General features: G+C 32.7%; 1 long non-coding RNA gene across 1 annotated transcript; it reads left to right on the top strand.

Moving 5' to 3' along the window:
- Positions 1–2,695: 2,695 nt before the first annotated feature.
- Positions 2,696–10,618, top strand: LOC109118939 (uncharacterized). The gene is made up of 2 exons (XR_002026115.3): positions 2,696–2,877; positions 10,371–10,618. It is a non-coding gene; the product is annotated as an uncharacterized lncRNA (long non-coding RNA).
- Positions 10,619–17,646: the final 7,028 nt, after the last annotated feature.

Raw genomic sequence — 17,646 nt, 5'->3', positions numbered from 1 at the left:
TTATATGTTTTTAGCTGTTGTTATGGTTGAATTCATTTCCCCTTGGAATGATGTCTTGGGTTATTATAATGTAGGATTGTAGCATTACGTTATGATATAGGCTTGAAATGTCTTGCAAAATGTTGTATATAGTGATTACGATTACTGTTCCCTTTATATATGTGAAATACTTCACAATTTTTCTTTATTAGATGGGAATCTTTTGTAAAAGAGTGCTCCTACGGAGGGATGAGAGTGTGTTCTGCCTATTAAATTGATTTTGAAGTGTGCTAGTTAATGGGAGAACCCTTATGAATAGTTAACGATTCTCTTTATGAACCCATTCTAAGAGCGGAAAAAGGGGGGAAAGAAGTTTTATTCCATAACACAGAAGTATGATTACCCTAAGGTGACCTAGGGGAATGTACGGTATGTAACCCTTAGATTTGAAGAGAAGGAGTGAACTGAGGTTGACCTACTTCTTAAAGTGGTTAGTTGTATTATATTTTTGAATTTAAATGTGGGGAATTGAGGAAGTGCTCATATTGTACCTAGGTATGGTTTGTTAGAATGTTCCACCAAAAGTGATGACCCTTGTAGGTTGGTCTTCACTTGAGCTGACCTTGTTGTTTAATTGCATGAGGTGTCGAATATTGAATAGGATTACCTCATGAGATGGATAATGGGCATAGATGGTAAGATTTTAAGTGCCCGTGATGTCCCTACATTAAGTTCCCTTCAAATTATATAAGTTGAAAATCACAATGAAGTGATGGTAAGAAGGTGTTCATAAGTTTAGATCCCAAGAGAGGGATGGCGTGCTTAGATAATAAGAGTTGTAACCTAAAATTTCCCTATAGTTAAGATTATATTCTGTTAAATAGATTTATCCTATGAATAGGACGATGATTGTAGTAGTAAGGTTGTAGATATCCCTATCTTTTCCTTCTATTCTTACTCAAGCTTGAACACAAAGAGATCTTAAATAGCTTTTTTATCAAAGGAGTCTTGCAAAAAAAAATAAGTTGCAAGTTTTTTATATGTTATGCATGTTTTAAATGATACTATGTTATGAAAGGTCATTATTGCATTAAAAGGGAATTTTTGAAAATTATGCATGTTGATCATATTCTTGTACATCGTTATATGATAAATGTGCAATTTGATTTGAAGCGATAACTTAATGAGAATGATTGATATCACTCATATTGTATGATTTTTTTTCCTACTTATGAGAAATTGAGTCTCCTTTAAATATCAAAAGACGAGTCTCTTTGAAAAATATGTGACTCTAGAGATTTAGGGAGTGTTACCTTAGGCTCACTCTTTAAGAGTTATGGTTTGTCTACTCTATGTTTGTTATGGTGCCTATAAATTGTGATAAATTTCCCTAAATGATGTAAGTTTATGAAAGGTAGTGATGTGTTAGAAATATAAGGATGTAATTTTACTTTCTAATGTATAGATGTGCTTTGTGTAACCTATCATGTTGATTTCATAAGGAAGTAAGTATAAGCATAATGTGGTTTGAGTAAAGAAATCCTCCTTAATATGAATTCACCTCTATGCATTGCTTTATTATGAACTCTATGACGTCATGTGTATATGAATAGGAGAAAGTTTTCCCTCCTTGGGTAAAGCTAAGTGTGGTGATGTAATATGTGACCTTGATGATATTATATCTAGAATATAAGATTGTAGTCGATCTACATTATTCATGATTCCTGTATAACTATATGAATTGTTCAAAACATTCTCATGAGTTGAATTGTGGATTATGGGTATATGTTCAATCGAAATCCATTTTAAATCTAACATTGTTATGAAATAATGAACACGCCTAAAGTTGGAGAAGGTAGTTCCTCCAAATGGAAATGAACATGAAGAAGTATGTTTGCATGGATTGAACTGTAGAAGTAGACCATGTTTGATTATGTTTCTTTGGTTGCATGATTATATGAAGTTAGAGTTTCGTTGTATGTTTGGTGACTATTATGTGATAGCATATTAAATTGTTTGAGCTTATATAAGACTCATTGAGTCCTTGAAAGTGTTTAAAATGCTACAAGTGTCATTCTAGGATGAATGATTCAAAGTTGGGGGTATTGTTACACCGTCAAAATGAGCTATGTTGAATTAGAGCCTAAAATGATTATTATGAGTTTATTATGTCATTATGTAATAACCCTAAATTGAATATGCTAATGTAATAACTAAAGTATCTAGAATGCCTAGATTAGACCGGGTTCACACGAATTGATACGCGTAGGAACATACCTCTTAACCGGACTTAAAAAGGGGTTATCTTAAGTTTGGAGGGTCTGGGGATAAAATTATCTTTCATAGTCAAACGGTAGTATAATAATTATCCTAAAATTTAATTAATTATTTAATTAATATGCTTTGGAGGCAATTCTAGTAGAGGTTACAGAATGTGACCCTTTAAGGAAAATCTAGTTCCACCCTGATTTGAGCCTCGGTGGAAGCAAGGATTAAATTGAATTAATTTTATTAAGTGAATTATTTGAATTAATTAATATATAAAATTCTTATTTAACTAAGGGAAAAATCTGATTTTTAATAAATAAATAATAATAATAAAATTAATAAATAATTAGGAATCCTAATTTGACTAAGTCTCCACCTAACTCTCCTAATCTTATTCCTCTCATATTCACATATTTCACTCTCATTTTCACGTTTTATATCAGTAAAATAACTGAAAATAATAGTTCTTCGCTCTTGAAGAACTTACACACAAAATCTGAACAAAAAGTGAAGCTAAAACTGAAAAATCAAAAATATTCTTATCGACGTATTATGTTTGCTATATTTTGTGGTGAGGCAGTATTGTTATGGGAAATGCCGACATTGAATCAAGTATTGAACGACATTAAGGTATGGGTTTTCTTTTTTCTTGGTCTTTTTCCCAAGAGACCCTTAAGGTTCAGTTTAATCACAATTGAAAAATCAAGGTTGTCCCCGTTGCATGCCCCTATCATTAGATCCTTTGAATGATTAGAAACATGCGTTGGTATGTCTTATGCTAGATACTTTTAGGTATGGTTTTGAGTATGTGTTGAATGTATATTCGCAAATCATGTAAGGGATGAAAATTATATTCTGGAAAAGTATATTAAGTTGAATGTTTTGAATATGTGTGTTCTGAATATATACAATGTTAACTGCCTTATAGTTGTATGTTAAAACGTTGTGTTTCGCGTGTATAAAAATGTTTAAAATGCGATGTTTATATAAGGTTAAGGCGGCTAACTGAATGTCACCTAAAATAATACAAAAATCAACATAAAAGATTAGAGAAAAAAGAATTCAAAGAGGACCTAATTTCCAGCTTGCTGGAAATGTTGGTCTCGGTCTATATTTTGGAGTTGGAGATATGTTTTAAAATTTTATTTAAAATCTGTGGTCATTAGAGATTTAAACGAAGTCTTCACCTAATGAAAATTACATACAAATTTCATGAGCAAAATGAAAATAAAAATAGATGTGATGAGTGGAAATTGAACCCACAACCTCTTTAATGGATGAGAGAGTTTGGAGAAAAATATAGGATAAAATAAAATGTGGAGAGTGGGGATTGAACCCACAACCTCTTGAATGGATGAGAGAATTTGAGGAAAAGTAAGGAGAAAATAATGTTGGAGAGTGGGGATTGAACCCACAACCTCTTGGATAGGGGAGAAAGTTAAGAGATAAATTACAAGACAAGTAATGAGCTTGTGAGGGAATTGATCCCAAAACCTCCTTGCCTTAAATCAATAAAGGCGTTGAGAACGGGATAGAAATGTTATGGGGTTGACTAGAATTAACTAGGGTCTCCCAAATATAAAAATGAAATTATCAAGTTTAAAATAATATTAAGTGTTGTCCAAGATATTCGAAATCAGGTTCCCTTGCCCAATTCTCTATTGATACATAAGTCATACGTAAACAAATATTTAATAAATGCTACCTCTGAAGATCGAAATTAATATCTTGGCATATCTACAAGATGCACAACTCTTTTACCACATAATCTTGGGTAAACATGAATGACTTGGACACACTATGAATGAAGCCTCATTGCTTGTATGTGGGGACTCATAAGTCAAGCATACGTTTAAAAAATAAGTAGCCAAATATGTATGTGATAAAATGATGTAACCCTAGAAGGGTTAAGTAAGAGTGTGAAACACACTAAATGGCCAAGTCCATTTTCATATGATGGAATAATCATTCACATTAAGGGGTGAGTAATTATGAAAAACAAATGTGTTAAAGTTAATAAATAAGGTGACAATATGATAAAAGGATAATGTGACATATTAGAGCAATCTCAAATGAGCCTAAGTATATATTACCAAAATGTATTCACCTATGAGAGTGTAAAGTAAATGATTAGACAAGTCTCTATGAACACTTTAATGAAATTACTGACGTTAATGCACACTTAATACTAATGATGAGATGATAAATTATCTATTGAGATATGATGTCCTCATGCTAGAATCCAACTTCATTGGTGTATGACTTAAATATAATAGAACTTGATATAGAGGACCGATAGGCTAGTTATGAGTGGTGATGTCTTCCTTCGGGAAGGGTAGAGGTTCACTTAACTCTCGTGAGATGAGAATATCGGGCATTGCCAGATATGGGTCTCCTTATATCTCCTAGTCTTTCAATCTATACTTCTTTTGTAGATATCTAGCAGGGTTTAGTTCCTCATATATGCTAGCATGTTTTGGTTAGCTTTGGCCGGTGATTCCGACTCTTTTTTGTGTGCGTATTACACACCAGATTTCATGAAGCTCACATAATTTTTGTCGGTTATGGTTAAAGTTCCCAAAGAAAGAATGAGGGCAGCCTCAAGTAATGCACATAATGAAATGAATGATACCATAGGTCTTAGGATAATCAAGAGGTGAGCTAGACTTAGGTAATAACACTAGGTCATTGTTGTTCATTGCATAGCGAACCCAAAGAAAATCTTAAACTACATCCTAGGTATGGCCGGTGTTTACAGTAGCTTATAAACGAATGAAAATGAAGTATGTATGAATAAATAATGCAGACTCTGTGTTTTCTAAAGCAGGCTCCTTAGTAGAGGTTTCATATGTTGAGCCCTCTTTTTGGGAAGTCCTAATGTCAAGTCAATTTCCAAGGTCTCATGTAATATGAAAGAATGATATGAAATATGTTATATGCTAGTAAGAAATATATTATGTGTTGTGTGCAATATGTTATTTATGATGATGCATGTTACTCTCATAGCATGACTTTCCTAATCCGATTTTGGCAAGTCCACTTACTTGACTTTCCATAATTCATATTGTTACGAGAGAGATCTTCTTAATCATGCATATCATGTGTGCTTTTATATTCCCATACTTAGTACAAGTGTGTTCTAATCCTATGAAACTCTGTACTCTTAGGTGCAGGTGTCGTTGACTAAGTCTCCACATAACTCTCCTTATCCTAATCCTCTCATTCTCACGTCTCTCACTCTAATTCTCACATTTTTTTATCATTAAAATAACTGAAAATAATTTTTCTTCACTCTTTAAGAACTTACACAAAAATACTTAGACAAAAACCTAAGCTAAAAAAGAAAATCAACATTATTCTTCTCGACGGATTGTGTTTCAGATTTTGTGGTGAAGCAATGGTGTCGTGTGAATTGACTGCATTGAAACAAGTGTTGAATGATATTAAGTTATGGTTTTTCTTCTCTCTTGGTCCCTTTGCAAAGAGACCCTCAAGGTTCAGTTTAATCGCGATTGAAAAACTAAGGTTGTCCCCGTTGCATGCCCTTGTCATTAGATCCTTTGAAAGATTCAAAGCATGCATTGGTATGTCTTCTTGTAAATAATTTTAAGTTTGGTTGTTATTATGTGTTGAATGTGTATTCGGAAATCATGTGAGGGATGAAAAATACATTCCGGAAAAGTATATTAAGTTAACTATTTTGAGCATGTGTCTACTGAAACTTTACTATGTTTGCTGCCTGAAAATTGTATGTTAGAATGTTGTATTTTACGTGTATAAAAATGTAAAAACCGTGATTTTCATGTAAGTTTAAGGTGGCTGACTGAATGTCACTCAAAATACTACAAAAATCAACATAAAAATGAGAGAAAAACGAATTGAAAGAGGACAAAATTTCCAGCTTGCTGGAAATGTTGGTCTGGGCCTATATTATTGAGTTGGAGCTATGTTTTAAAACCTTATTTAAAATGTGTGGTTATTAGGGATTGAAACCAAGTCTTCACCTAATGAAAATTACATAAAAATTTAATGAGAAAAATTAAAATAAAAATAGATGTGATGAGTGAAAATTGAACCCACAGCCACTTGAATGGATGAGAGAGTTAGGAGAAAAATAAAGGAGAAAATAAAAGTTAATGTGTTAATGTTAATGAATAAGGTGACATTATGATAAAAGGATAATTTGACAGATTAAATCTCAAATGATCCTAAGTATATGTTACCAAAATGTATTCACCTATGAGGGTGTAATGTAAATGATTAGACCAGTCTCTATGAACACTCTAATGAAATCATTGAAGTTAATGCATACTCAATACTAATGATGAGATGATAAATCATCCAGTGAGCTATGATTTCATCGTGCTAGAAGCAAGCTTCCATGATGTACGATTTGAATGTACTGGAACTTATATTGAGCACCAATAGGATAGCTATGAGCGGTGATGCCTTCCTTCGGGAATAGAGGAGGTTCACGTAACTCTCATGAGATGAGATTGTCCCGGATGCCGGGTATGAGTCTCCTTATATCTCCTAGTCTTTTAATCTATACTGCCAATATGGGGATCTAGCAGAGTTCAATTCCATATATACACAAGCACATTTGGTTTCACATTGGACAGAGTAAGTGTGAAACATATATTCTCCATGAGCAAAGTCTTAAGTATGATAAAATATTTATGAAAATAACCCTCTTTATTTTAAAATAATGTGTAGTGTCATTTAGGGAGGAATGTACCGGGGGGGGATAATATAACAACCGTAAATGACTATACTAAATAATGCCTAATGTATCTAAAATACTTTGATTAGACTGGGTTCACATGAATCGATGCGCTTAGAACCAGACCCCTTAACATCTGCAACAACCAAGATAACTAACTTGGTGAGTGTGTTTTTCTAGGAAAGGTTGGTTTCATCCATGTAGGGCACCAGAGTATGAAGATTTACCCGGATGAGTCTTACCCGGAATTAAAAAGGTGTAATCTTATGTTTGGAGTGTCTAGGTATAAAATGTTGTTTTCCACGCTATGTGTAGTATTGTAATTTCCCTATATATTTAATTAATTAATATGGTGGAGGGGCAATTGGGGAAGTGGTTGCCACATTCGACCCATTAAGCAAAATGTAGCTCCACCAGGGTTCGAGCCTTGGTGGAAGCAAGGATTAAATTGATTTAATTTTATTAAGTGAAATAGTTGAATTAATTAATATTTAAAAATCTGATTAAATTAATGGAAATATATTATTTTCAATAAAATAACAATAATAGTAAAATTAATAGATAATTAGGAATCCTAGTTGAACTAAATCTCCACCTAACTCTCTTAATCCAAATCCTCTCATTCTCACATCTATCACTCTCATTCTCACGTTTTTTACCATTAAAATAACTGAATATAATTGTTCATTACTCTTGAAGAATTTACACACAAAAACTCAAACAAAAAGCTAAGCTAACATTGAAAATCAACAACATTCTTCTCGATGGATTGTGTTTAGGATATTTGTTGTTACGAAGTGCTATAGTGGAAATTCATAGCATTGAAAAAAGTGTTGAAGGACATTAAGGTATGAGTTTTATTCTCTTTTGGTACCTTTCCCAAGATACCCTTAATGTTCAGTTTAATCACGATTGAAAAACTAAGGTTTTCCCTGTTTCATGGCCCTGTCATTAGATTCTTTAAAAAATTCAAAGCATGCGTGTGTATGTGTTTTGGGAGATAATTATAAGTCTTGTCGTGATCATGTGTTAAATGTGTACTCAGAAATCATGTAATGGATGAAAAATACATGCCGGAAAACTATATTTAGTTGACTGTTTTGATCATGTATGTACTGAACATTTATTATGTTTACTGCTTGAAATTTGTATGTTAAAATGTTGTGTTTCGCATATATAAAAATGTTAAAAACGTCATATTCATATAATTTTAAGGTGGCTGACTTAATGTCAGTCAAAATACTGAAAAATAAACATAAAAAATAAGAGAAAAACGACTTGAAAGAGGACAAAATTTCCATCTTTTGAAAATGTTGATCTCAGCTTATATTTTGGAGATGGAGATATCTTTTAAAATTTTATATAAAATGTGAGGTCATTGGAGATTGAACCAAAAACCACACAAAATGAAAATTACATAAAAATATCATGAGGAAAATGGAAGGGAAAATAGATGTGCTGAGTGGGGATTGAACCCACACCTCTTAAAATGATTAGAGAGTTAGGAAAAAATAAAGGAGATTATAAAATGTGGAGAGTTGTGATTGATCCCATAATCTCTTGAATGGATGAGAGATTTAGGAGAAAAATAAAGGACAAAATAGAATGTGGAGAGTGGAATTGAACCAACAACCTCTTGAATTGATGAGAGTGTTAGGAGAAAAATAAAGGAAAAATAAAATGTGGAGAGTGGGGATTGAACGAACAAGAAAGAAATATCATGGGGTATATGGGAATTGATCTAGGGTCTTCCAAATCTGAAAAAAAAATGCTATAATGAAGTTTAAAATAAGATTAAGTGTTTTTCAAGGGATAAGAAATCGGGTTCCCTTTCCCAATTCCGTATTGACACATAAGTCATACATCAACAAATACTTAATGAATGCTGCCTCTAAAGATCAAAATCATTATCTTGTCATATCTACGAGATGCATAGGTCTTCTACTACATAATCTTGTCATATCTACGAGATGCATAAGTCTTGTACCACATAATTATAGTTAAAAATGAATCACATAGAAAAACTATGAATGAAACCTCATGGCTTTTATGCTTGGACCCATAAGTCTATCATACTTTTAAAAGTATGTGATCTTAAGATGTATGCGATAAGACTATATAACCGTAGAAGGGTTAAGTAAGAGTGTGAAACACACTAAATAGCCATGTGCATTGGCATATGATGAAATGACCATTCTCGTGAAGGGGTGAGTACTTATGAATAGAAAATCTCTTAACGTTAATAAATGAGGTGAAAACATGATAACAGGCTAATGTGACATATTAGTGCAATCTCAAATGAACCTATGTAAATGTTACCAAAACGTACTAACCTAAGAGAGTGCAAAGATATTGAAGAGACCATTCTCTATGAACACTATAATGAATATATCGAAGATAATGCATACATAATACTAATGATGAGATGAGAAATCATATAATGATGTATGATGTCATCATACAAGAACCCAACTTCCAATATGTATGAGTTTAATTTAACGGAACATTATACTTAGCACCGATAGGCTAGCTACGAGCGGTGATGCCTTCCTTCGAGAATGGTGGAGATTCACGTTACTTTGATGTGATGAGACTGTCCAACATGTTGTGCATGGGTATCCTTATAAATTATAGTATTTGATCCTATACTTCCAATATAAAGATCTAGCAGGGTTCAACTAAATATATATGCAAGCATGTTTTGGTTCTGTTTGGCCGGTGATTCCACCTCTTTTCGGTGTGGGGATAACACATTGGATTTCATTATTCTCATATGATCTATGTCGGTTAAGGTAAACATCTAAAAAAAAGAATGTGGTCAGCCTCAAGTAATGCATATAATGAAATGAATGATACCAAAAGAGTTAGGATAGGATAATCAAGAGTTAAGCTAGACTTAAATAATTACAGTAGGTCATTCTAGGTCAGTGCACAACGAACTAGATAATAGTCATAAACTACATCCTAGGTATGGTTTGTGTTTAAACTAGCTTACAATCTAATGAATATGAAGTATGTATCAATGAATAAAGAAGACTATGTGTTTACTAAAGAAGGCTCCCTAGTTGAGATCCCATATGTTGAGGCCTCATTTTGGGAAGTCCTAATGTCATGTCCATGATTTCAAGGTCTCATTTCATATTGATGAATGATATGAAAAATGTTATGTGCTAATAAGAAATATGTTTTGTGTTGTATGCAACATGTTACGTATGATTATGCATGTTACTCTCATTGCATGACTTTCCTAATCCAATTTTTGCATGTCCAATGACTTGACTTTTCATAATTCATATCATAGGAGAGAGCTCTTCTCAATCATGAATGTCCTTGATGTGTGCTTGAATATACCTATACTTAGTACATGTGTGTACTTATCCCATACAACTCTTTTTTTAAGATGCAGGTGTCAGTGAACGCTACAGCATTGCGCGACTATGCTGAAGTTATCCGTCTGTGGAGAATTCATCCGGACATGGTAGTCCCTCTCGCTTTCTAGGATGCATATCTTTTATATTCTATCTTACATGTAGGCATGATATAGTGGAGGATCTTCCACCAGCGTTTCATTCTCACTTATTTCAGACATTGTAAATGTGAAATATCTCCAAGTATAAATTTTAATGCATTTATGACCTATTTCATTCATTTATGTATCTTGGTATTGCATGGTTGTTATGAACGATTAAAAACTGCTGTAGATAAATCTAATATGAGTACAATGTATCCTACTATGAAGTCTATGTATACTTGAAGTAACTAAATGTTTTAATTTTTTTGCATAAATTGACCTAGATAATGTAACGATGACGTATGTATGCTTGTCTGCAACCTCTGAGAGGTCAACGACTTCTATTTCGGGTGGGTTATGTTTTGAGGAGTTTGGAAGTCAAACGTCCAAGATGTTCAAAAGTTTTTCCTCGAATCGTGCTTGTGTGTCTTAGTATGTTTTCGTCAATTTTTATGTCTTGTTTTGAGATCAAATTTCCGTGAGAGGTTACTAACATATTAGATTAGATTAATTAATGTGGAAACGTCAGGTAGAAATTCCCCATGGACCGATGAAATTGGCCTACTGGAGGACCCAAGTGTTGGTCTAGCATGTTGCGCAAGTCTACAACATTTGGTCTTTGGGGGAACCACTCCGCATTGCCAACATCGTCTACCAAGAATAGAAATGTTTATCCATGTCGCAAATATGGCACACTCCACTGGTTTAATAATTTACTCCAAAAATAATGCGCGAACAACTCCACATCGCGGACTTCTTACCCGATGAAGTTTCTGAAAATTGAAGTTGAGTTTGACATGATTAAAAGCCCTACTAAATATGGGGGTGTTTTGGTAACTTCACGTGACAGTTATAGACTTATTTAAAGACCTATTTAAACCCTTTACCATGTCAAAACCCCAACACTAATTAGAAAAATCAAAACCCCAAAACTCTCATCTCTTTCTAAAATTTCCTAAAACCTCATTGGGAGACCAAAACGTAAGATCAACCTAGCAGCTGGATTTCTATTGTTTATCCTCCATTTTTTTTGGTCTTCCATCTGTAGTGTATGGTGATCATTCATCCTTAGCTATGCATTCATCTAAGGAGTTAAATCAATTATTTTCAAAAGTTATTCAAAGACAAAAAAATCAAAATTTTAAATATAGGCATGGGTTCATTGTCAATTTTATTTCAAAGTCATTATAATTATTGATTTATGTTTAATTACTCTATTAATTATGAATTATAATACAATTTTATGAAGAACTTATGATCCTCCTAATTTATCAAATTGGCCTATAATGTGGGGCTTTTGATCTTTATTTCATGTGTTATAGAATTGTGATTAGATTGTATTTAATTTCTTATTTTTATAATTATAAATATCAATTGTTAGGATTTGGTGTGGTATATATGGATATTTATAATGAATATTCTTGTAGAATGACCCTACCCTTTGAAAACCCTATATAAGGTGTGATGAGATATTTGTAAGAGTGTTCTATTATAATGTAGAATATGTTGTTGTCTCCTATAGTGTCATATATCTATGTATGACATGATACATGAGGAATGTTGTATATGTGTTGTAATCTATAGAGGATGGCTTCCTCAATACTATATCAGCCGATACGCTATCATATTAACCATTGTAAGCATACAGTTCATGCATGACTATAAACAGGGTAGATTCGTGATGATTGAGGAAATGATAGTTATCCTATGCATCATTACCTATTTCTATGGAAGTATGCATATGATTAATGAAGCGATGAATTTCTGTGACTAGAGGTGTTTATGTAAAGGTATATATCACATTTTCTACACACACACATGATGTATGATTGAATGAACATGTGAAAGGAAATTCTCATATGAAGGGCGGTCTATGATGACACAACATTCTAATCTTAGAATCCTTTGAGCAATATGATTTATAAAGGAAAAATCTCCTAAATCCTTATTTTTGAATCAATACACTAAATGCATAAATATATGTAAAAGGGGAGTTAGATCCTATCACCGAGTGAACATGACAAATGAGATTAGGAGTTTCACGTTAGTAAATACCGCTTCCCACAATAGATTCTTCATGTTTAGCATGTACAGTTCCCAATATATATGTTATCTCATGAGATGGAAACCTCCAATATAAAAAGTAAAGGGTTGTAGAAGCAATCTCCACATTCCATAACTACGTGACCCCGTAAGTTATAGATTTTTTATAACACTTATACAACTATGTTCTAACCGTTGCAGCTTAGGCGTGTGATAACCCTCTCTTTTCAGTGTAGGAGTACAAACTCGGAATCTATATAGTTCACATGGTCTATGTCGGTTATGGCTATGTATTCAGATGGTTAGTAAATTGAATAAGATATGAATATGAATTCTAATCTAAATTCCTTGTGAAATGCACTTAGCATAGGTAGGACGAAAGACCTTATCTATGCATTGCACTACATGACTTTAACAAAGGATGAGATTTGACCCTCTTATGAATAACTTCAAGAGAGGATAGGGTGGGACCCTCTTATGAAGTAAAGACTTGTGTTATGTATGAATTTTATCAATGCATGTTAAGTGAATTTATTATGTTAGGATATGAATTACATTTATGCATTTGAATTTAAGTTATGGCTTCTAGATGAGTTTACTTACAATATGTGGGGTATTGGACTCCATGTATACATTGCACAACTAATCTTTTAAAGGGTTTATAACGGTTGTTTACTTATGGCTTTAACTATAGGATTTATGACTAAGGTTTTAGTAATGTAAAGAGTCTTTATATGATGCTATGGAGTATGTTGCCTTATGGTTAGTTATAAATAAAAGTATTATGACTTGTTTAGTATGTTATGCCTAGTCTAGGGTGAATTCTTAGGTACACTTTGTGGAGGTAGTATTATGGGATTCTATCTATACATTGCACTAGTGAGACCTAGGAGTTATCTTATGTGATGGTCTTTATGTGAAGTTGATGTCTATAATGCACGTATGACTTGTGAATAAATGTGGTTGTGTTTTTGAAGCATATCTATTAAAGACTGTTGTAAGGTGACCTCAATGTGATACATTGTAGAAGGTACAATTGAGGGTAACGTGAGAAAAAAAATAATATAAAAGAGAGGTAATGTATTGTATGTATTGAATATGTCTCAAAGTATGATAAATGGCTTTATGTGTTATTATGAGTTTATGCATGTCTATATATGTAAACTATATCGAGCTTATATCTGCCTATATTCATGAAGTTCACTAAAAAGACATGTTGCTTAATTTCAGATGAAATGTCCGCTTAAATGCATGTTTTTGCATGCTTGCCATACTTAGTGCATGCTTTTACTAATACAATTGTTCTTCATCTTATTACAAAAAGTATAGGTGGTGATAGCTTGAGAATGTTTCCTAAGTGAAGATCTTGGATAAATCTCCCAAGTTCTTGTAAAGGGACCCTTATGACTCAAGGCTTGCCTATTTCAAGGTGTTTCTTTAATTTGATGTAATAGCTTACATATTATTTTATGTTGTTATGGGTCGTGTCCCTATTCTACTATATTGGTGTTTAAACTAAGAGGGCAAAGTGACTTAGAGTATAATAATGTATGTGTGTGTGTATATATATATATATATGAAGTGTTGTTATAACACATCATGCACTATAAAAAGTTTAAAATGTGAACTATTGCTACAATTATGAAATGAAATATGTCTAAGGGCTTGTCTTAGACCTACGAGAGGTTGACTACATGGTGTGATGATTTGAGGATACCATAGGTTCTAACGGCAAGGCAAGCAAATGCACGAACGTATTGGAGGCTTTCTCTCATAAGAATCTCACAAAACAGGGAAAGAGAATGAACTAGAACAAAGCGGATTTTTTTCATTAATAGCCGTTACATGGGAATACATCACGCTATACCATCGCGTCGTAACAGTACTAGAGGGTATCCCATATGATTAGAATAGTCAATATCTGATATTAACCATACTAACTAGGCATTGAATCTGGAGTCATGAACCTACTAGATAGATGGTGTTCTACTAATTAATGGCAGAACTTGGACACATCCTTTCTAGGCACATGGTTTAGGAATATTAAGGGTTTCTTTGTACTCTAGTCATATCCTTCACTAGAACTACTTCCCAAACAATACTCACTCGGTACTAGCCTTTTGTCTCCTATAGTATTCAATAAACGAGTGCATGAAGAGGTTCATATCTAGTTCATAACCCAATCATATTTACCATACTAAGACACAAGATACTTCGCATCTAACAAATCATTCTATAAGAACATCAGATCAACCAAGCTTACTTACTAGTCATCCTACACACTTCTATAATATCATCAATAAAACCATCATAAGACTCACATATCCAATTGGGAAGAATCATGCGTCAACTCTAACAGTACACAAATAATTACATAGTCATAGTATAACATGATTACCTAACAACATCAATAGAAGAACACATACTTAAACCTTAATCATATGTATATTTATATGATTATACTTCACATAACAAACTTCACCAAATCATCATAATACATCAGGTAATTATCGATAATTCTATGATCTTCAAAATACATAAATTAATGTTGTGGAGGCCACATTAGTTACAAATAAATAACACACCACCGCCACCATAAGTGGATCATAATAGAATAATTCAAGACCTACTTAACACAAAATAATGAGAATCGGGTAAGCGTACCACCTATCCGTTCTCACCAATTTAATTCATAGCTAAATAATCCAATACAATATCAAAAGTCTCTTGCATATCCATGATAATCAATTAAATACAAATATCATAATACTCAAATGAATCTAAATCACTTATATATATATTTATCAATCTAACCAACCTAGAAATAAATTTAATACAATTCTTACATCATTCAATAGACCAATGAAAACTATACTAGAATTCATAAGCGTTAAGATAATGTCAATTAACCCATATATTAGTAAAAAACTATGATTCATGGATTTCATGGGTTCATAGGTTAATTGTGTTAAAAAAATACAAGTAACAACAGTACATCAATATAAAATGATTCAAAACATTTATTTCAAGGACCCCTTGATTGATCATAATCTTGGACAAGTTCATATTAATAAACTTTAGAAAACTCTTTGAATTTGGGGGTCATTGAAGAAGAGAGTTTTATATTTATCAAAAATCATACGTCAATGAAGATAGATCACGAATATGATAAAGAATCACCTATCAAATCTTCAATCAAGCATTTCCTTGTGTTTTGGATTAAACGGAGTTGTAGAGTATTTCTTATAGATTGTGGAGTTTTGATTTGGAAGCATGAATTCATCTAGGTATTTACGACTTATAGACCCACTTAAAATACAAAAAATACAACTTAGTAACCCCCCAAACTATTATTTTGACGTGGTGCGAATTTACCAATTCACCTCTTCACTTTATACTAAACATGAGAAATTACACATCCCATCGATATCTGCCCATCGACGAACCGCTCGTCCACAAAGGGACTATCCTTTCAGGTCGTCGTTTTGTTCAATGACTAGCCTAGTGCCCGTTGATTGCCTAAGTCGTTTGGGGATGGACTAGAAAGCCTTATCCTTAAATGAACGGTCCTTCTTCAAGGACGGTTGGTTAGTCCTTGGGGATGTCTCACAAGTAATTTCCAACTCTTATATGTACATATATGAGTTTAGGACCTCTCATATCAGTTGTACCAAAAATGAACACATAAAACTTGATGGGGCATGCTAAGAAACAAAAGGTCACTTCAAAAATAACTTTTCCAACGTCATAGACGTTCTTGTTTAATTGTCCACCAAACCTCATGAAACTTAACAAACATAATACAAAACTATAATTAGTCATATAAGGGCCTCATAATCTCATAATACACATAAACATATGAAAACACATAAGCACATAGGTTACTTAGTCATCAAATATCTCGGTGACCCTTGACATTTTACATCCAAATCACCAAAATCATTAGACACTGCCTCATTACAACATTAAACCTTTTTGGAACCTTAGACCCGCATTACAAACATGGTAGGCTCTAGTTTCACCTAAGTGTTTTTAGAGGTAATACAATCTCTTCAACTTGGAAAACATTTGTCATCGAATAACACTTGCCATTCTACCAACCCTTCCAAGAGTAGACACTCCACTTAATAGCTCTTAAACATAGAACATAACACATTATTGAATACACAATTTCGGAGAAAACATCAATTTCAAAAAATTAAAAGACTCACAACACAACAAGAAGGTAGAAACAAATCCACGACTTACTAAGCCATAAGACTCACATTGTTTAGTTCAAATTGAAATAAACTACTTTTATATTTATTATCATGCTCATATACATCAGTTGTATACAAATTTTAAAACGAATATCTTAAAGCATCTTTCATATAAAATTTCATAAACAGTTAGTCTTAACATACATAATTCATAGAATCAAGAATACTTTGGACAGGGCCCATACAATATGAAAATATAAATACTTAGTCGATTACAATATTTTGAAATATAGACATGTAAAGGACATTATGCCCTCAACACAAGTGAGTATATACTTTGACTTTGCTAGAACAATAACTCGAACCAAAGTTTTTATTTAAGATCCTTCTCACCTTTAACCTACACTTTTAGAAATAACAAATGTGTGGAATTAGTGCAAATACCTGTAGTAAGTATGGCGTAATGCATAAAAACATGAAAACATACATTTATTGGAAATATGCATCTTTTGATTTAAACATCATAGTACAATCATAAGAATAACATTTATCACCTTGAAACACATAATATATAACATAAACATTTTATCACTTTTTAAGGCATTAAAGTGAACTAGGTCATTGTTATAGTGTATTTCCTCAATTTCATAATGATCCCTTAATAGAATACAACTTCAAATCAAAAATTGTTCTAAGATTTACTTAAGTAAGATAAAGACAGACTTCCCTAAATGATCCATAAGACAACCTACAATGATAAAATACATTTACTATACACAAAATGCTTAAACCTGAGATCTTCCTACCAAAGGTGATTCTAAGATTCACTCGGGTGAGTTGTAAAATGATCGCCCATACAATCTCATAAAACACATATAAAAGATCCTTTATATTACCTAGGATAAGATAATTCTAACCTTATA

The sequence above is a fragment of the Solanum lycopersicum genome, chromosome 11 (genome assembly GCF_036512215.1).
Source record: "Solanum lycopersicum chromosome 11, SLM_r2.1".
Lineage (NCBI taxonomy): Eukaryota > Viridiplantae > Streptophyta > Magnoliopsida > Solanales > Solanaceae > Solanum > Solanum lycopersicum.
The sequence above is the reverse complement of the archived record's forward strand: the minus strand, read 5'-3'. Positions and strand labels throughout refer to the sequence as shown.